The sequence below is a fragment of the Passer domesticus genome, chromosome 2 (genome assembly GCF_036417665.1).
Source record: "Passer domesticus isolate bPasDom1 chromosome 2, bPasDom1.hap1, whole genome shotgun sequence".
NCBI classification, from domain to species: domain Eukaryota; kingdom Metazoa; phylum Chordata; class Aves; order Passeriformes; family Passeridae; genus Passer; species Passer domesticus.
This window is the reverse complement of record NC_087475.1, coordinates 47,057,701-47,079,226: the sequence shown is the minus strand read 5'-3', so window position 1 is coordinate 47,079,226 and position 21,526 is coordinate 47,057,701. Positions and strand designations below refer to the sequence as shown.

At 33.6% G+C, this 21,526-nt stretch overlaps 1 long non-coding RNA gene across 2 annotated transcripts in view; it reads left to right on the top strand.

Moving 5' to 3' along the window:
- The window catches only part of LOC135293864 (uncharacterized), a 120,404-nt gene extending 99,939 nt beyond the window's left edge, over positions 1-20,465 (top strand). The window contains exons 4-5 of one of the 2 annotated variants that reach the window (XR_010355973.1): positions 12,026-12,311; positions 19,301-20,465. This is a non-coding gene — a long non-coding RNA (uncharacterized LOC135293864). Of the gene's footprint in view, positions 1-12,025; positions 14,681-19,300 lie in introns of those variants that run through there. The other variant, XR_010355972.1, reaches the window with a different exon arrangement.
- The last annotated feature ends 1,061 nt before the right edge of the window (positions 20,466-21,526 follow it).

The following is a 21,526-nucleotide window of genomic DNA, read 5'->3' as shown; positions in this document are numbered from 1 at the left end:
GAGCCATTTCTGAATGACTATTCAAAGATGATCCAATATTAAGTCTAAAGAAATCAATTAAAAGCAGGCAACTGCTGGCTGGAATTGGGGAAGAAAGAAAGAAAGAAAGAAAGAAAGAAAGAAAGAAAGAAAGAAAGAAAGAAAGAAAGAAAGAAAGAAAGAAAGAAAGAAAGAAAGAAAGAAAGAAAGAAAGAAAGAAAGAAAGAAAGAAAGAAAGAAAGAAAGAAAGAAAGAAAGAAAGAAAGAAAGAAAGAAAGAAAGAAAGAAAGAAAGAAAGAAAGAAAGAAAGAAAGAAAGAAAGAAAGAAAGAAAGAAAGAAAGAAAGAAAGAGAGAAAGGCAACATCAATGGGCATTAAGAAGACATGTCTAGATTCTGAATACTAGAGGCAGGTATATAGAGACGATCTTTCAAGAAGAGACAAGGTCAAACGCTGAAACTGTTCAAAGATTAGAAAGTAGCAGAAAGTAATTCAATGTTACTTATTCAATAAGGTATCAGCTCCTTAGAATATTCTTAACACAGATTGCTTGACATTCTTCTATTTCTCTTCCTTCACTTTGTTGCCATTGTGAAATTACCATTTTCATTAAGCTAATGCAAATGTAACACTAGCAATACCACTTTAAATTAACAGTAAGGTAAAATATTCATGAGCAGTTGATTTAGGCTACAAAAGCTGTTCATGACTTCTGTGGATAAACTATGTTTTTGTATCTCACACAAAGAGACTAATTTGAAATAGATAGTCTGGATAAAATATTTTTATCCCTGTGAATGAATTTATCCACAGATGTTATGACAGATTTTGTTATAATTAGAGCTTCACTTAGATAAGGTTTTGTTTTGGTTTTATTTTATTTTGTTTTGTTTTCTATAAGTAACATTTTTTAAAATAAAATCTCAAAAAAAAAAATATATAAACACTATTTTCCATTTGATGCTGCCTTGGATGTAGGCATTTGAGCTATTTTACAGTACAAAGAAAATATAATTCTCTTCTTTGTATTAAAGTACAAAAACTGCAGTTGCATTACTCTGTATAACATGAAATTATGTCTTTCCTAGTAAAACGGGATGTTATTGTACATTAGATGTTTATTCTGGTAAGCAAAAACTGAATGCATTTGTGACTTTTAATAAATAATTCAATAATCAGTTCTGTACAAGCAAGAGAATATTGATTCACTTTGTGTGATAATATTCATCTTCGAAAGAACTTTGAATGACTATCCAACATGTTTAAATTAATTGATTGGCAAACTGCTAATAATGAAGGGCAAATAAAAATAAAGTTGATGAAGAAAATAGATCAAGTTCTCAGTTATAAATGATGTAATATTTTTCTCTCAAAATGGTATGAAATTGATAGCTAAATGAATATTTTAACAAACAAGAAGGAAAAATGTGTAACCAGTGGTCCAAAGATTAATACCTTAGGAGTCTTTGAATATTGTGATACTCCCAGTCATAGTGTTTGAAAGCATGTGCTCTTGCTTGGCTTTGCTCTTCAGTTATGTACAATAATGACCACAGCTACTGCCCTAATGGGAGCTAAAAACCAGCAGAGGGAATGGAATGGATGCTATCTGCTGTTATAAATAAGCATATTAAGAAAAACCTGATGAAAGAAATAGCATGCAAAAGCAGTAACTTTTGCTGTAAGCTGTGACATGTACTAATTTTAAGACAGCTATGCAGTTATAAGGCACAGGGAAACAAGAGATTTATGAGAGCAATGATGCTGACATGTGAGATGAAATACTTTTCAACAGCACCCACATGTCACAATTCTATTGTTGTCTGAACATTTATGTGAACAGAGTTTGAAAATAGAGTAATATTGCCTTGGAAACGAACCAATACAGGCAAAACTGAAATAGAAATCAAAACCTGATTTTTCTAAAGCAGAAACCATCAGGATTTGTTGTCTGAACAATACTTCAACATCCCTTTTTATTTCAAATTATTGTTGGGTGTAAAAATAGAGTTGTATAGAGCACAAATATTGACTGCAAAATGCTTTCTGGATTTCGTACTTAGAAATGCAACAGCTTCAGAATAGCAAGCTAGTTCGTTTGGCTATAGTGGCCTTGGTATATGGCCCATTATCTGCTGGTGCTTTGTGTGACACAGATCTATAGCCACATGAAAAAGGAAATTAAAGTGCTCAACAGAACAATTCACATCTAACACGGTAAATGGAAATCAATGGATACACTAGTGATTAAAACACCAGCTGAACCAGCTCAAAGTAAGATCATTTGGAGAATGTACATTTGGAACAGTTAAGATTCCAGCCGAAACTTTATAGAAAAGGTCAGGCAGTAAAAAAAAAAAAAAAAAAAAAAAAAGCAGAATCTTTTTATTCTTCTCAAAATGTAGACAGAACAGAAGCACCTTATACCAGAATGAAACATGAAATTTTGCACCATGTTACCTGATTTCCCAAGGTTGTATCTGAATGTGTTATATTCATGGGTTGCTCAAGTGGGAAGTACTAAAGAGTACTTACATAAACTAGTGTAAAGAAAGTTAACAAAAGTTAACACCCTTACAAAACTATTGTCTTTTTTCATAGTAGCAGATCTGTATAGAATCAGTATAGAATAAATTTTAGTAATCCAGCAAATGTTACATGAAAACCTCTCTCTTGCTTGATTTGCAAGAGAAATAAGGTTTTTTTATTTTCTCATTGTTATTGTATTTTATTTGACTTAACAATTTTCTTTGAACAATATGAATGTATTTCATGCACAATAACTGTGTTTCTGTTAAAAATGTAATGCATTAAATGGAATTCCTTAAATCCAACTATAAATTTCTGCTATCTGAAACAATTATTCAGAGGCAATGAGGACATGTCATTAATGTATGAAAATAGATTCTTACAGAGTCTGTCTCTATTGACTTTTTTAAAGAAGAAAAATTTAAGTTCACAGTGATTTGCATTTTGTGTTAGAAAGTGTGGTTTGTCTGAAATAGTCCATATTAATTAATAATAATCGGATTTTTTCATTATATTTCTTAAGCTGATTCTTAGAAGAAAAGCCTTGAAATCTGATCATTAGCAATTTTTTTTCCCTTTACTGATGGATTCATACCTTTTCTGACATTGTGTATTTTTGAGGTTCGAGGATACTTTTCAAAATCCTTTTCCTACCATTTTTTTGAAAAAAAATTCTTTTAAAGATTATTTCAGGTCATTGTGTTGATTGTCCAGTTCCAAATATACTTAAAATATTAAAGGCAGAATACTTGTGTTCTGCCTTCAATATTTGATAACAAACACAAGAGCAGATACTTGTTTTTTGAATATATATCATGAATGCTAGGTATGTTGCTCCTTTCCTTGTTGAAACTTTTAAGAATTTTTTGTTTGTTTATTTTCATTTCTCTCTTTGAGCGGTCCCAAATCACATATTTTGCAAAAAACACAATTAAGCCTTGCTAGGAAGGAGTGTGTTAGCCAAAATTCCTTTTGATTTTGGTAACGTAAATTCGTTGTTTCAGATGAAAGTGTTCAAACTTGTTTTTGTAGATATCTACTTTCTCTGACAACTTCGTTGGACACTGACAAGTAACAGAGTGCTCTACTTGGGACTTTATTTACATATTTTAATTACATACACAATAATACATAAATAGTTTTAGAGAAGAGATAGAGTTCTAACATCAAGTGGTTTTAGAAGTAAAGAAATTATCTGTTCCTTTTACCAGAGCAATTAACCCCTTCATTAAATTGCAACTTGGAAAAGTGGGACATAAGAGTATAGAGTATGACAACATAATTAGTGAATGATGAGGAAGGGTATTTAATAAGATAGCAGCAAAACAGATCAAATTCTAAAGAGGCTGGACTGTAAGACTAAAAGTATTTGTACAAAAAAATGGATGAGAACTGGTATAGTGAATGAGAAGATAGATAATGTAAAGAGGCTAGGAATTACAGGTAATGGCTGCAATAGCCGCATTTTTTTTTTGTCTTATTGTTCATAGTGAAAATTCCAAGGTCAAGTAAGTGATTTACAGCAATCAAGAGTGAAGACATAAAGTAGTCTGAATAACATAATTTAGATATTAAATAAAGGATTTCTAATCTGCAATGAATTTGGAAATAGTTGTGAGAGTGTGCATGCATAGAATATCTTAATTACTAATTCTAACAATATATAATTAAAATATTTATCAGTTCAATTTAATTCAACTAAACAAAATAATCAGTCTTTCTCTGGAACAAAACAAAAAAAATCTGCCAGGAATCCACATCATATTGCTGTTTGCATGGATTCTTTCAGTGTGCCAACTGATACTGTTCAGGGTATTAGTAAACAGTTTATAAGGTTCTCAAGCAACATATCTATGCATGAAGAGCTCACACAGGTAATGAAATTCTTTTCACCTCATTTAAACATCTTCAAATGAGACATGTTTGCTATTCATCTAAATTTCTTCCACAGATATTAAAGAGAGCAGCACCTCCAGAGATATATTTATCATGGTTCTAATAGATACCTGTTTAAAAATGAATTATTCACTCTTTGGATGACTCAGTCCTTCTCTCTTTCCATTGATTTCTTGGAGAGTATAAACATCTGACTTGGACTACATACCCGACTTGTAAATGAGTTGAGAGAAATGGATGTCATTCACAGTCACTTGTCCCATTGTGAGCTGAATTTCTCCATGAATTGTTTCAATTTACATCATACTACTCAAGCTTTTACTGTTAGTTAAAAAAGCTATTTTGGAAATTCCATGTGGAAACTTTATTTATTTGTTGCTTTTACCATAAAAATGTTCTTTATTGTTTCTTTAATTAGATATTGTTACTAAAAGGGAAACATTTTGACCTTTCATGTCCTAAACACAAAACCAGCCAAAATAATACATATTGAGCAGAAGAAGCAAAGAGACATGTCAGTTAGAATGAGAAGAGAGTTTATTATAAACTCTTGAGGCACTTCAGTTCAGAAATAATGGTAAATACTTATGACTAGTATGCATAGTATGTGTGTAATTAATACCACAGATATCAAAATTACTTTAAATCTCACAAATAGACACAAACACACATGAATACCAACATAGAATCTTCCTCCTACTCCTCACTTTAAAATTTTCACTCAAAATTATAGTAACGAAATAAACACTTTAGTTTTCAGAAGTACAGATTTCAGGTCCTAGGAGAGTTTTTGCTCAGGAAACTGTTAGGACTCCTGTGGGAGTCTTCCATGGTGAGTAAAGGTGCTGAGAAATTTTCAGAGACAGCCTGCTAAAATCTGTCTATCCCCCTAATTTGGAATGAAGAGAACAAAAGGTAAATAAAAAAGGAGCAGGTCTAGAAAGAAATAAACCAGACTTCTTGTTGAACAGCATGCAAAGAGCTCAAATACAATAAAAGAGATATGATAGATGGGAAAGTGGGCACATGTCCAAAGAGGAATACAAAATGTGCTATTTGAGCTTGCAGATGGGAAGTTAGGAAGAGAGAAGTTCAGCTGGAGCTCAAACTAGAAAGAGAGACTTCTATAGGTTGGTTAGTACTGAGTGGAAGCACAAGGAAGACACAGACTGCTGCTGAATGGAGGTGGCAACTTAGTTAGAAATGACACAGAAAAGAAGTACTCGGTTGTGTTTTCACCTCGATCTTTAAGGTTGATGTCAGCTCTCAAGTTTCCATTCCAAGATGAAATGGAAAAGCAAATGGTGAGTCACTGACAGCAAGGGAGGATTGAGCTAGGGACCATCTGTAGCAATTGTACAGGAAGAAGGTTTTAGGACGTGATGGAATGAATCTGAAGGCATCAGAAGATACTAGTGAAAACCTCCTCTGCCATTTTGAGAAGGTCATGGAAATTGAAGAAGAACACAGGTGAAAAAAATAGTCAAATATGTCCATCAACAGCTGGGGAAAAAATCTAGGGAAAAATACTGACCAGATAGCCATTCCTGGGAATATAATAGAACTAATCCATGAGGAAAATTTGTCCACACAAATGGAAGACAAGAAGATTAGAATGAGCCAACACAGATTTACATATATTAAAGTGTGCAGAGCCAGTCTTACTGCCATCTATGATGAAATGGCTTCCTTGGTGAATGGAGGAGAGCAGTGGATATCCATTTACCTTGACCTCTGCAGGAGGTCTGACTTGATCTCTCATATATTTGTTGAAGCTGATTAGACAGCCTGGACAAATCAGGCTGAAGATGGATGGAAAAGTATCTCGAGTGATGAACTCAAAAAGTCACCTATATCTCAGAGCCAAACTGTCAGTTGGTCAGGAGTAGGATTCCTCTGGGTCTTTAAAAACAACCTGGGTGATGGCACTGACTACACTATTATCAACTTTTCATCTGACACCACATTGGGACAGGAGATAGATTACACTGGATGGAAGAGTTATAATGCAGAGTCCTCAACAATCAAGAAAGTCAGGCTAAAAGGAATTGCATAAGGTTTAACAAAGTAAAAAGTGAAATCCTCCAGCCAAGATGGAATAAATCAGTCAGTAGTACTGACTGAGGCTGACTGGTTGGGAACAGCTCTGATAGAAAAGATTTGGGGCTGCTGATAGACAGTGAGCTGAATGTGACTTAGCAGTGTGCCTTTGCAGCAATGACAAATATTTTCAGTGATTGCACCAGCAACTGCATCACAAGGGATTGTTTCACTCCACACAACACTTGTTAGGCCAAATTAAGCATATTGTGTCTAGTTTTGGTACCCCCAAGAAAAATACAGATCAAACAGAGAGGGATTAGAGAAGGAGGCCCAAGATGATAGGAGCATGGGAGAATTTGATGTATGAAGAAAAATTAAAGGACCTGTGTAGAAAGAAAAGGTTCAGGAGGGATCTAATCAAGAGTTTTCCATCACCTGAATGGTAGTTATAGAGGAGAAGGAGGTATTCTTTTCAAAAGGCTGCAAAGTGAACAGAGACAGATAATAGGCACGAGTCAATTCAGAGGAAATTCCATTTAGATGTAAGGAAAAAAACAATCTTGAGGACAGTTAAATGTCAGACAGGGTGCTCAGACCTTTTCCTTGTTGGAAACACTGAAGACAGCTTGACAAGGTTACAGTAAGCCTAGACTAAGGACCTGCTTTCCATAGAGGGTATATGGAGATCATTTCCAATCTAGATCCTTACATAATTCTATAATTATGTCTTTCATGCAAAAACATATTTGATACATGGAGGACCATCAGTTAAATTAATCTGAATTTTTGAGAGAAATAAATTTAAAGTTGACTAATTTAACTGCATGAAACTCCTCCATGGGTATTCTCATTTACCATTTAAAGGACCTTAAGCTGATTTGCTGTAATTCAATTTCCATACAGTCAATTGAAATACTAGTATTTTCTCAAAATTTAGGCATGGTCAATTTTTGAATGTTTACATTTCTATTTCAAATACGTGCTCAGAATGTTGGGAAATCACATTTAAATAAATAAACACACATTCAGAAAATTGCAGCTCTCTCTGGTCAGAACATTATGATACCTCTAATACTCACATTCTCTATCATCAGTAGATAATAAAGGGTTATATCAGTATTGTACCAGTCTGGTCACTTGATAAAAAGTCTCAGACGGTACATCCTCATTCAGGCAGTTATGTTGTACTGGTACAGATGCCAAGTTATTCGACTAAGAGTCCATCTGCAACAGATGCATTGTGATTTGGAAATACTGGTGTATTTGGAACCACACAGACGTTAATCATTACGGAAAAATGCACTTTGCCACCTGAATGCTGAATTCCACTGAACAGCACCATAAGGATAAAAGTGTCTAACATCACATGTTAATCATGTCTCAGTCTGTTGAAATGCAGATGGAGCATGGATATTAGTATGATTTGCTTCTTTATCAGAAGAAACATGGACATTTAAAAAGGGGTCCTGGGAATGCAGAATGAATGCTGATTTTCACTGATACGTAACCATAAGGAGGGGGGCATTGGACAACCCATGAGTCTGTCTTCTCTGCAGTAATTTTTAATCTCACAGACATTTCATGCAGTGGCCCACTCTAATCTACACAGCAGAATACTCGTCCTGCAGACGTACAACTATTTTATGTCACCTTCTTTCATCTTAATTGCTTTCATTTTTTCTGCATGGAAATGAACAATTGAAACTGTATAGTGACCTCTTGAACTGATCTAAGGGCTATGTAGGATATACATCTCACTGTACATTATGTGATATGACAAACTGAACCTGAATAGAAATGCAAAGCACATTGTGTCAAAGCCATAAAGAAAAAATAATTACTAGGATAGAAGTATCAGGTTTTTCACCATTAAATTCAATTTCTTGTAATTTTATTTTTTAGATTCTAATCCCCCTTTAAAGAATGTTTGCACCCTGAAGTAAGAGGTTTTTACTTTCCAAATAAGGTAATAATGATGCATAAATCACCTGCTTTGAAGCTTTGTTAAAAGCCTTTGAAGCTCAGGGTTAATCTGGATATAGGCAATACAGAGACAGGCAGAGTTGATTGGACAAAATAATAAAAAAAAGCTTTCAAGTTCTTCTGCTCATTCCTATGCACCAGTGCACCTAATTCACATTTCTTAAGCAGTCTCTAACCTATGTCAGTCTCCAAGAACAATGATGCTTTTGTAAGAGCTGATTCAGCAGAATGAGAACCAGCAAGAACAGCTCTGCAATATTTAAAGTCATGAATACAAAGAGGAAAGGAGAAATTTAACTAAACTCCCTGTTCTAAACTGCACCAGTTCAGAAATACCTTCGTTTTACGTATGCTCTTAACAATGAATTGTAAGTAAACGGCAAAAACTTTAAAACATTATAAATACTACAAATATCTTCAGAACTTCATTTTTATACACATCTGCTGCAAGAGTTCACCTTAAAAGAAAATGTAATCTCGGAGTCCATTCTAATAACCAAACAAGGTTCCTTTATATTTTATTATTCCTAAAATGAAATTGATTTCTACATTATACTGTGAAAGGCTGTGAAGTGACCTCATTTACAGCAGGGACTTGTCATTAACAGATCTTCCCTTTAATAGATCTATAGTTCCTTTTGATTAGACCACTGGCTCAACACATTTTCTGCACCTAGGAAACACGTTATGTTTCTAATACCACAACTGCTAGAAGACTCATCTTAGAGGGCAGTCCCATAAACTAGATATTTCATCAAAAAGTTTTTAATACAGCATATTACATACAGTTATCATTTTTGTGGTGCATAACAACCCAACTCTAAAGCAGAGCTCTTTTCTCCTGTGAACTGTGAAGAACTGTGAAAAAAACTGAAAAAAAATCAAAAACAAGAAAAGAAATTAGGGCCAGAAAGTTTAAATATGCAGCAGGTAGCAAAAGTGACAATAGTGAGATGTTTAATGGAGTGACCTGGATCATGCTCAAGTGTCCTCTTTATTTGGACTCGGCACTTCCCTGCAACTATCAACAGATGCCTGGCAGAAAAATATAAATTCCACATGATAGATAATTATGCACTGCTATATCCACATGGGATATGTGCCCTTGCCTTCACAAAATTAGTGGTATGATTATGTCCTAAGTATGGGATTGTCTTTTGAACTTTTATTCTACTAAATATATCTACTAACATTCTTATAAGCGTAATCAATTCAAAAGGAAAACAATAAAATTAAGAATGAACAGATTCTTTAAAATCCTTTTAATACATTAGAGATGCAGACAACCCTATGAGAAAATCACCTTACAGTGATTGTAACATGATATAACATGATTCATGTAATCAAAAGTAGGTATTTGTGCTACGTACAACTAATGCAAGCTCATCATCTTAATTTTCCTTTATAGTGGAGGAAAAAATATTCATTAGACTATAGCTGACCTCATTCTAAAGCAAGTATCACCTACAGGTCAGATGAACCAAATCTAAAAAGTTATTCTGATTTGAGGTTTTTTTTTTTTTTTTAATCCATACTAATTACAAAATACTTTTAAGGTGATAAGCTCAGATGTTGCCATTTTCCCTGCAGGCACCTTAGCTTAGGTGAGATGAATCTTGCTCTAGAAGTCTGTTCAGAGATTCACTGGGAGTAAAATCAGTAATTATCAAAAAGTAAACCTTAATTTTCTGCTTTATGACTTTTGCAACTTTGTTTCATTCTAATTACCGAACAGTAACTTCTAACATACTTAAGCCCATAACATAATTTTGTATGTGTGTCTTTCTCTCTTTTCCATGTTGTCTATATACCTGTATCCAGATGTGGTGGGGTACTTCCCAGTTTAGTGCTCTCACTGCATCTCCCAACCATGCATTGCTTGGGGGTTCTCCCAGTTCCCTCTCTCCCTCCTCCTTGCTGCAGAGGAGGGAGGAGAACTGGAGGGACAAAAGGCAAAGATCACAGGTTGAGATAAGAACAATTTACTGGGAATGGAGGGCACAAGAGATGAATGATTCACACAGGAAACCCCCTGACCACAAACAATGCACAGCTCCCCTCCAGCTTTACTGCACCAGAAGAAACCCCTTGTCCCCAGTAGAGACTCCCTTCTTCTGACATCAGGCAATGACTTGGGGTGACACAGAATAACCTCTGTTTCCTAGCCATACCCCTGCCCGGCTACTGCAAAAAAATCAACCTCATCCTGGCCAGAACCAGGACACCAGTTTATTTTACCAAAGCTTAAAAGCTCTTTTAATCTATGCTTTATTTCAACAGTCTTACTGTCCTTATTTGCATGTAAACTGGCAGTGCATTTTTATAAATACTGTATTAAAAAAAGTTAAAATCACAAGAAAAACATCCCTATGAAAAAATAATTGATTATACTTTGGAGTTAAGTAATTATATGCCCAAATTTTATTATTTTGCCTTGTAGGCAATGTCGTGAGGACAATATCTATATACATAAGAAACTAAGACCTGAATCACTTATCTTCAACGTATCTCAAGTTAAGTTACAAAAATGTACTGATAGCACTCTTAGGTAATATTGGCTATATTTAAATTCCCAGGCATTTTGGAAGAAATTTGCTTATGATAAGAAATAGGAGCAGAAAGTGACACCTATGGAAATCAATTAATTTCCTTGAAAGATGGTGAAGAAAACACATGTAGAAATAAAAGAACTAAATTAGAGGAAACTGCCTGGAAAGTATTTCTGTTACATTTGTTTTTCACCACTTTTTTTGGTGAAAAGAATTTTTCTCAGGCAGTATCTTATTTTTCTCAGGCAGTATCCTATTGTTCCAGAGTCATAGAAGGGTATAGAATTAAAAAAAACCCCTCCCTCAGTAGCCAAGATGCTGCCCATCTAATTCACTGTGATAAGAACTGGGATACTCAAAAAATGCATTACAGAGATAAGATGTTAATACAAAAAATACTTGAACCCTTAAGAAAAAGAGTCATGCTACATTAAGCACATCAAGTTCTTGCTTTTTTAAAACAAAGGCAGTGTTTTCTGAATCACTGAATTGTTGCATTTTGGCTTTTCCTTAAATTCAACTCAGTTGAAATATATGTGGTTTCTAATATGTTAATTTTAAAGAAATAAGTCCTCATTTTATACTAAAAAAATGTCAAAAATGGCATCTTATATTTTATTTATCTGTTTCCTAGTATGCAGAATAGATTTTAGAGGGAAAGAGTGGGAGGAGAAATCACTGGTCTGGAATATATGTTACTTGTGTAGCACAAGAAATGAAGCTGCCAGCACTGGAATAATAGTGGCAACATTAAGATTTTCAAATTCCAGACCATGCTTGCCTCTGTTAGATAGATGGGAATAACAAATATATTTTGTCAAACAAATATTATTACTTGAGTTGTTTTTATTACTTTCCCCCCAATAATTTTAAGAAACTTCTAATGTATTGTTTAGTAAAATGTTTTACAAAAGCACGACAACTTAATATTCTGAAGAAGTGATTTTTTTTTTCTTTAATACTTAACCAGGACTGTTTAATTTGTGAGATCTGAGGCCAGGCATTTTTAGTAATTAATTTTTTTTCTTTTGTTCACTTTTTTTTAGATCAAAAGCAAAAAGAAGAAAACCCTGATTGAACAGCATACCTCAATTTTTCTGGAACTGGATGTTCTTAGAGGACATTAATGATCTTGTTACCTGTTCAACTAAATTTATTTTTAATCTCCATTTCACCCATCAGACTCCACAAACTATCAATAGCACAGTATTCAGAATGAAAAAAAATTAATTCTTTGAAACAGCTGTTGGGAAAAAATATTATCTCTAAAGGAAGTCATTCACAGCAATGAAGCTGAGGAAAGACAAATTGCAGTATTTGTTTCTCCAAGAGGTAGTAACTGTAAAAGGGGAAGGTTGTGTTATCATTTGTGTTTGCTGATTTTTTTGCCTTTCATTATACAACAAAAATCATGGCAGTGAAGAATACAATCTTCTTACTAATTGTACCACAAATCAGGCTGTCATAAAAATAATAGGGGAGGGGGGAAATGCAACTTGCAACTCTCAAATAGAAATAACATTTTTTTCCCCTAAAACAAACAAAGAAACAAACTCCCACATTTAAACTTGTTTTAACTGTTGTACATAAAAATACATGTCTGGTAAGTATAATTCTCTTTAGTAAGTGATTTTAAATATTTTTAAAATTTTTAAAGAAATAGGGAGTTCTCAGGAAACAAGGAACATAATTAGTGCTTTGCTTTTTAAAATTAAAATTCTCCCCAGTTATAATGACTTTAAAAGTTTACTTTCTATAAAACACTAGTCATAAAACAAAGTGACTTCTGTGTGTTGGTGAATGCTCATTTTCGAGCTTGACTTCTATCGATGATCATACATTTTATAATTCATAAATCACTGTGATGATAATGTCTGCTTTGAAGGGAAATCTAATTTTTCTCTGTTATGGTAGGAGAAATTTTAGTTGGACAGTGCTGGTTTTTTGCTGGCTTTTTTTTTCCACTGCCTTGGAGAAATTTAAAAATCTGAGCTGAATATGAAAATGGCTATTGCTGACTTAATCCATATCAACTAGGCCATTTTCTTGCAGTCACAAGATCTTGCACTCACTGTTGCTTTCCAAGCTAGGAAAGATTTCCCTCTAGGGTCTTTTGGAGGGTATTGCTGCACAAATAATCAATGGGAAAAACAGAAAGTTGGAAGCTAAGACTGTATTTTAGAAATTCAACTAGTCAATATCCTAAATACCTATTCCTACCCAACATCTTGATCTAGTTCCTCACTCTTAAGTTGTCCTTTAACAGAGAACTGACTACTTAGACACCAGCGTTGTTCAAAATTGTATCTAGCCCAAAGAAGAAAATTACTACATAAAATATCACCTTATTGTGTATACTTTGCATTTCTTCAAACTAACATATACTTATAGGAATTACTTACTAAATTTAATCTTTCCATAAATGGATTTTAAAACAGGAACCCTAAAAGAACATTCCTGAGAAAATGAATAAATTAGAATGTATTAGAAACTGTTATCAATTATAGAAAATCATCTCTGTAATTAAAAAAAAATTACTAGCATTATCAATAAAATCACCAAGTTTTTGTAATCATGAAAGCATTGTACACATATATAAGCATAAAGTTGTAATACTGATAAAACTCAGCTATTTTGTTTTGTAGGTTTCTTCCCTTATTTTTAGCTTCTGAGTGTGTATCATTACTGTAGAAGTCAATCAGAAAAATAGCATTTTTTTCCCCCCAATGCATACTTGAGCTTCATTCATAAAAGAAACATTGTTTTGTTTTGCTTTTTCTTAAGCTTATTTATAAGTCAAAGATAAATTTCAGAAGGACAAAAAATCTCCAAGAAGGACAGCAAACCACTTTGAACTTGGGATTCCAGAACAACAGAAGTCAGAGCTACAGCCTATAGTTCAAGCTCAAGTAGACCTTTTTATCCTTGAAGAACTACAGAAGAATAACTTCAGCACTTTTTTTTTTATTCTCTTCGGACTATAACAAAGAATCTGAGGAAAAAGGAAAGGAAGGGAAGCTAAGCAAGGGAAATGAGAAATGTTCCTTGCTAGAAGTAAATCTTGTTCATACTTTATATATTTTTAAACAGGATCAGACCAATTTTAAATACTCCATTTCAGAATGTAAAAGAAAATCACAATTTTACTGGTGCTTGATAGAGGAAGGGATCTCTCAGTCTCTTTTTCCTAGAGGTTTGCTCCCAACGAGACCTGGAGCATTCTAAGCAAGCAAAGTTACAAAAAAGCCATATCAAACCATGATAAGATGATTCAAAAAATTTTAAAATAAGTTGACATTATGAAACCTGACATCATTTCTCAGAGAGCAGTTTTTCTTAAAGTTATAAAAGAGATAAGAGAAATATTAATATTGTTTATCATCTAAACCTCCACAGCCAAACTTGAACTAACTTCTTTATTAAAAGGCATTCAAGCAATTTCTGTGCTTACCTGCTAAAATTGAGTAATTTGTTACAGAATTCCACAGTTGTTGTCCAGTTATTTAATGTAAAAGGCTGTCACAAATTAACTGAGTAGAGTCACCGATGGCTTTCTTGGTGAATGATTCTCAACCTTTCCAAGGTGATGATCTAGTAGTTGAAGAAAACAACAACAGAATTGCATGTACTAGGAAAGCAAGGGCTTATAGTGAATAAGTTTAGTTATTTTTTCTTATATTTCAGAAGCTGGTAAAGACTAGTTGAATGAGAATAATAAAATGCAATGAAAATGTAAAGGTTGTTGTTTTCTTTGCTTGATTCTGTATTAGCTAGTTAAGTATTTTTGAAACCAAATTAACTTTCCTGATCCATTGCTGTTGTCTTTTGGATACAAGAGCTGAGAAACACCGGTCTAGAAGTAGATTTTTCATTACTAGATGATATTTTCCCTTCCAAATCTACAGGCAATAGGAAACCTGTCCATGGGAAACATGAAGATCTGTTTCTGCAGTACAAAAAAACCTCAACGTTAATTTCAATAAAATAATATCCCCAGACATGGAAGAGCACTACACTATATTTATAAAAATTATATTATGTATAAAAGAGAGAAAAGAAATTAAAAAGGTAGATGAAGTCATAAGAAATAAATTTTTAGCTAGCAGTTTCCCTGATCTTAAAGTTTATTTTATTTTATTCCACTGAAAAGCACCATCTGTCCACCTTTGCACGCACACACAGAAGCAAAGCATCAAATTCTTTTCAGAGAGAAATTTCATTAAAAGCATTGAGGCGCACGACCTTAATAAGCAAAAAGTCAACCCCTACATTGAGAAGTCTAGCAGTTCCTGCATTCAATAGTTTCCCATAGGAAATGCACTACTTCTGTCATTTGCCTTTCCCACCACCTACTGTCTAATTTCAGGTAAAAGTTTAAGTCATTAAAAGCATTGAATGATTTCCTGCATTTGTTTAAACAACTAGCATAACATTGATCTATCATTACTTGAGTAGTCATTTTCTGTCACTCCTTGACAGTTCGATCTGAGTAATTGTTGGATTGATGAATAAGGGTTTTCTGAGATGGTTTTGTTTTGTTTTAGTTTTTCTTTTCTCCTGCCACATGCTGCTTCTTTCTCACAGCAATCAAATGATCTATGACACTTCAGCTAATGGCTCACTAGATTAAATGAAGGGTAGCCTTTACACAGCCCAGTCTTTTTGAGGCATAATCAGCTCTGGAAATTGGTTTGATTAAAGTCTGATTGTTTTCAGACCATGAAGTAATGCCAAAACTTAGAATAAAAGTATCTAGCATATCTCAAAATCTGTCAATATTTCCCTTGTAAATTGATCTAATAAAATGTATTGTTTTCCCATTACATATTATTATTCCAAATATCGCTGTATCTAAATATGAATGATTGTGTTTTATTTAGATTTAGTATGAAATTATTGCATTGTCATGGAAGATACACTATGAAGCTGAGTGACTGAAAGAGTGATTTATTATATCTCAGAGTTTGATTTTGTGTAAAATTTCTGTGGGGTAATGTGCACAGATACCTTTTAAGAAATTTGTATGATCTATAACATAAACACTCTCATGGCTATACAAGATTCTTGATCACATTTCAGTCCTGCTCACAACAGAAACACGTCTCCAAACGAGATAGTTAATATAATCCAAATTCAGACTCTCACTTGGAAGTTTAACATTCCTTTAGAGCTGATGAAGAAAAACAGGCTGTTCCACCAGATGATACTGAACAGATAATATAGGATATTTTCTCTGAATGAATATAAGATAAGAATCTCAGGCTGCTAAGCTTGAGAAAGTTAGTAGCTTTTTATAAAGGATCTCTGAAAGCTTTTAGAGAAAGTGTCACCCTGTATATTGACGTAATGTCTAGTTCAGATGTGATTTTTGATGGAACCTCTAAATAGTACTGCAACACCAGGAGAGATATTGTCAGTAGAGATATGAGCAGTAAACTCCTGGAAAGCTCTCATTCCTTTCAAACATAAATTTTTAAAGCAGATTTATTTTTTTTTAACCAAGGTAAGGAGACCAGCAGACAGATAGTACAAAAAATTATGATACACCACTTTTTCTACATGTGATTAAAACTCTTGGTTTTTAGAGTGCTGTTTCTACTTAATAATATTCTCTTTATTTACATTAATTTATTCTGTATTTCAATTACACATAGCTCAGAGTTGATGGTGACTTCAGATCTCCAGTTATGACTTGGATCAACTGCCTACTGTAATTTAATTGTGTTTTCAGCAAATTAGTTTCATCTGCAAATCAAACAATTTGCATCAGCTGTGCTGTTTCAGACATGGAGTACTTGCAGCAAATCTAAGTGTTCTTTGCTGTTAATAAGAAGAAACATTCAAGTCACTTATTTATAGACTTTATTAGTCTACAGTGTTTTGAAAATTCTAATATGTGCAAGAACAGGTTTGGTTCTTATAAAACAGAAGTTAAAGAAACTCAACAAATGTGACTTGCATCAAAAAATTTTTAAATGTGCAAATACTGAGGTTAGAAGATGATAATGAGCAGAAATCTGAGAAAAATACTGTCTCCTAGTATAATGTACATCATCCAGTATTGGTTTATGCGTAGAGACCCCCAAAATGCAACTGGAGTCTTGCTGACTGCACGATGTCATAAAACAGGAAATAATGAAACATGATAATGAAAATTAAATATAATATAAACAATGTACATTAAATAAAAAAAAAGACCCATTGTAATAAGAAAAATGGGGAACAAATAAAACTTAAGAAAACAAATAAAAGATTTCTACAGGAACACAATATGACAAACTGCCAGTAGGATGGAGGAAAGATAATGCATTTGCTAGTCTTGAAAAGTGATGTCAAAATAGAGATACAATGGTGATACAGAAAAATGCCTACTGGAAAGATGAATAGGCTCCCTTTAACCATGACTGGAACATAAACTGCAAAAGAGAGAATTGTGAAATGTACTGCATCCACCCAGCAGTGAAACCTGCACAGTTACCTCTTTGCTCTTTCAGATATGAAAACTTAACTACATTAAGCACCTCTGAAAAGGAAGGTTTAAAGCAGCGCCACACTCTGTGCTCATGGCATCCATTACATGTTAACTGCCATTATTACCTGGACTCTAAAACTTCCATTTCTCCCTTCTGTACATCTGAGCTCCTCCAGCTCTCAGAAGACGTTTGTTTCATTCTCTCTGGTGGTTCTGCATTTTTTTCCAAGTGAACTGTGTGCAAAAGGGAAAAGTAATGGAGCGCTAATATTTGGAAGCAAAATATACAGTACAATGTAGTGGATGTAATAAAAAGAACATTGACAAGATAAAAAGAATGACATTGTTATAAATGGCATCTAATTTTTAGAAACATGAGTAAACAGAGCCTTGGGCTTGATCTAAAGAATGAACTGGAACAATTCATATTGACTTAATTTAGCAGGACTGTAAGAACTTTATTACATAATGCAGAGATACTTTGTCATCTTTACTTCTATTGAAGCATGACAAAAGCTTGCAGGGAAATGTTAGAAATAGTCATAGGTGACCCCGAAAATATACATAATTGCTACTAAATTTCCAGATTTCAGATTTCTTATTTAAATAGTTTTCAGAAAAAAATAAATTCCACTATAAATTGTAAAATTACCTATAATTCTAAAAGATGTCTGCTCATTGTCTTTTCAATGGGCTGCCTCTCTTCACACTGTAACAATAGATATGTTTTTCTGAAATATCTGTAAGATTTATATTTTAAAAATATTTTTAGTCAAGAAACTAATTTTCTGGAATAGTGATAAGGATCAGGATGCAGCTAGGATTGTTTAAATATAATTAATAATAATATAACTAATTATATTGTCCAAAAATCTTGAGCTCCTTGCTCATGGAGAAAGACATGTCCTTCAGAAAGAGGTCCTTGATCTTCATAGCAGAAATGAAATGACAGAAGAGTCATAACAGAAATATAATTATCTATAAAAAGCAAACTCTACATTGGTGTAACTATGGCAGTTTGTGCCAGGCAAGAATTAAGCTGACAGCCTCAAGGCACGTACTCCATTCCTGAAAATAAAAATGATTTAAAATAAATGCATAAAAATGTTGACAGTGCCACACCTGATCTCTTGAGACCGGGGAGGGGGGTTCTAAAAAGAATAACCAGAGGAAGAAATGCAGTTGTGTTCATATCAGTTTACATCAATTTCTATCTGATTTCTAGGACAAATTACAGCCTGCAGCTGATGTACACAGGGCTCCTAACTAGCCTGTTTAATTGGTTGCTTTACATGGAGTCAGATAATATTGTTAAGCAACAGAATGTTGTAATAACTGAGGACTGCACTTGGAAAATAAGCCATGCTATTTTTTTGGGCTGGTAAAGCACAGATTGCTTTCAGTTATTTTTCTTGGCAGGACTATTGTTTCTGCCCATAGCCTGTCAAGCTAGCATAGTACCCAGATGGTTTCAAGGCTGTAGGGCACCTGTATAACTCACATCAGACTTTAACAGAAAAGTAGTAATATTTATATATTTACATTTCAGTCCCCCTCCATTCAAAGCAAAACACAGCTGTTATATTTTCTCCCTGGCCATTACCTTGTGATGTCCTATCCAGCCAATATATCTACTCATTGCCAATTTGTATTAATGCTCCTGCATTTCTCTTCTTTCCATCCCTTGTGTAAAGCCACATTTGAATTAACACATCTCCTGTAGCTCAAAGAAGAAAGCCGTCTACCAGGGGATTGTTATCTTTTGTATAAATTAATAGCATAATAATTTTTAAGGTATTTTTTGCACCACTCAGACTTACTGATGAGGTGCTATTTCTCTTCTCTTCAGACCTGATTTCTGCCTCCCTTCCTGTTTACCATGTGTGTCATCTGCACCATCTGGGATGACCTTTCTACAATGACTGAGAGTACAGCATTAAATGTCTGAATTCCCTGATTTAAAATTGACAATGTTACATTCCTTTCCAGAGTTGTTAAATGTTTATTTTAATTATTTTACGAATGATAGACACTTTATTTTCAACATTATTTGATAAGCCCAGTGTATATATGAGGAAAATGTAAATATTTTATATTTTGATGGATACAAACTTGTAAAGAAGATTTTTTTAACTCTTGATTTAGAAAATGACTTTTCAGTAAGTTAACACACTATTGATTATGAAACAGTGTTCCCAGTGTGTTTCATCTATCCTTATCATTAATTAAGCATGACAGAGTCTATATGTAACTTAAGTAAAATTTTTTCGGAGTCCAAACTGTAATATAGTCACTGACACTATACTATCCACATGATCTAAAGATAAACAAATATGCCCAAATATTTATACAAATAATTAGGAATCCTTGGGGGAAAAAAAATCTTTCAAGACTGTAAGGAAAACATTTGACTCAAGGAAATGTTCTATGTTAACATGTAAAATGTGTGGCATTCTCTATAACTTTCTGAAAAGTGGTCACATAATTTGAGCTATAAACTGGACAAACCCAAAAATTTAGGGCAACAAGACATGGAAATAATTATCTAATTTTGGGTGAATTTTACTTAATTAGACCAATTCTCAATGTTCAGTTTAATTTTGAAGGTATTTTTGAATAGAAAATATAACAATAATATGTTACTATAATATGTTACTCTTAGGACTTCTTGTTAACTGTATTGTATTACTCTGATAAATTATGTTCTTTGTTGAGAATACACCAGTCTGATTGAGAATGTTTTGTGATGGGTAGAAAATCCAGAAACTGGATGGAGTATTTATATTTATAATCATATTTCTTTAAATATATTAGAATATGTGTATTTATTGTTTCTTGTCCATATCTGGTCTATCAAATAGAGTTAAAACTTGAATGAGTCTGAGAACTGTACTGTGTGTTTATCTGCCAGATTCTATTTAATAAACAAAGTTCCTGAGGCAGTTTTATGTAGGACTTTTTAAAATCACTTTGCTAGAATGACAGTAACTTTTCTAGTCAGTATTTCAGATATGCTTTCCTTTCCTCCCATTCAAATGTTCCAATACCATGAAAGAGAAAACGGAAAACAGTAAACATTAATCCAGAAAATACAGAATTAAAATAGAACTAAAGACAAATTTAAGGTTATTAACATCAACCTATTTTATTTGGAGTAGGCTTGTCATAGTTGTGGAGAACAGTGATTCACAGCATAAAACCAATTTTCCATAGACTCCCTGAAGATCTTTTTAAGACTTTCCTCTGTGTTTCATTGCTCCTCACTATTAATGAATGACAATATAGAAGAAAATAGAAGATTTGTTTGTAACTTTAAAGCAAACTTTGAGCCCCTCTGTTGTAGGAGTCAGTGACAGAATACCTCTCCTATGAGGAAAGGCTGAGAGAATTTGGATTGTTCAGCATGGAAAAGAGACATCTTAGGGGTGACCTAACTCTGGCCTTCTTTCCAGTACCTGAAGGGAGCCTGCAAGAAAGATGAAGAAATAGTATTTACAAAGACAAGTAGTGACAGAACAAGGGGAATAGCATCAAACTGAGAGTAGGTTTAAATTAGATATTAGGAATAAATTCTTTACTGTGAGAGTGGTGAGGTACTGGAACAGGCTGCCCAGAGAAATTGTGGATGTCTCATCCCTGGAAGTGTTCAAGGCCAGGCTGGATGGTGGATGGAGCTCTGAGCAATGTGATTTAAAAAAATGTATTCCTGTTCAAGCCAAGGGAATTGCATCTTGATGATTTTTAAGGTCCCTTTCAAATCTAACAGTTCTATGATTCCAAATAAATCATAAAATGGAAAGAAGTTCTAATCTTTAGGGAACTGTTGTGGCCACACACACACACACACACATGCACACACACACACACAATCCAGAAGTGCAAAAATCACTAATGTGGCAAGCTCAAGACCTGATATCAAGTTGAAAAGATAAATTTCATCAAGCAGTATACTTAGTACCAGATAGGTTACAATGTCTAAAAATATTAGTCATTTTAATATAATTTTTCAGTCACCATGCTAAAAATATTTTTTTTAACTGCAGAAGCCTTGCAGGATGGACTTGCCATACATGAC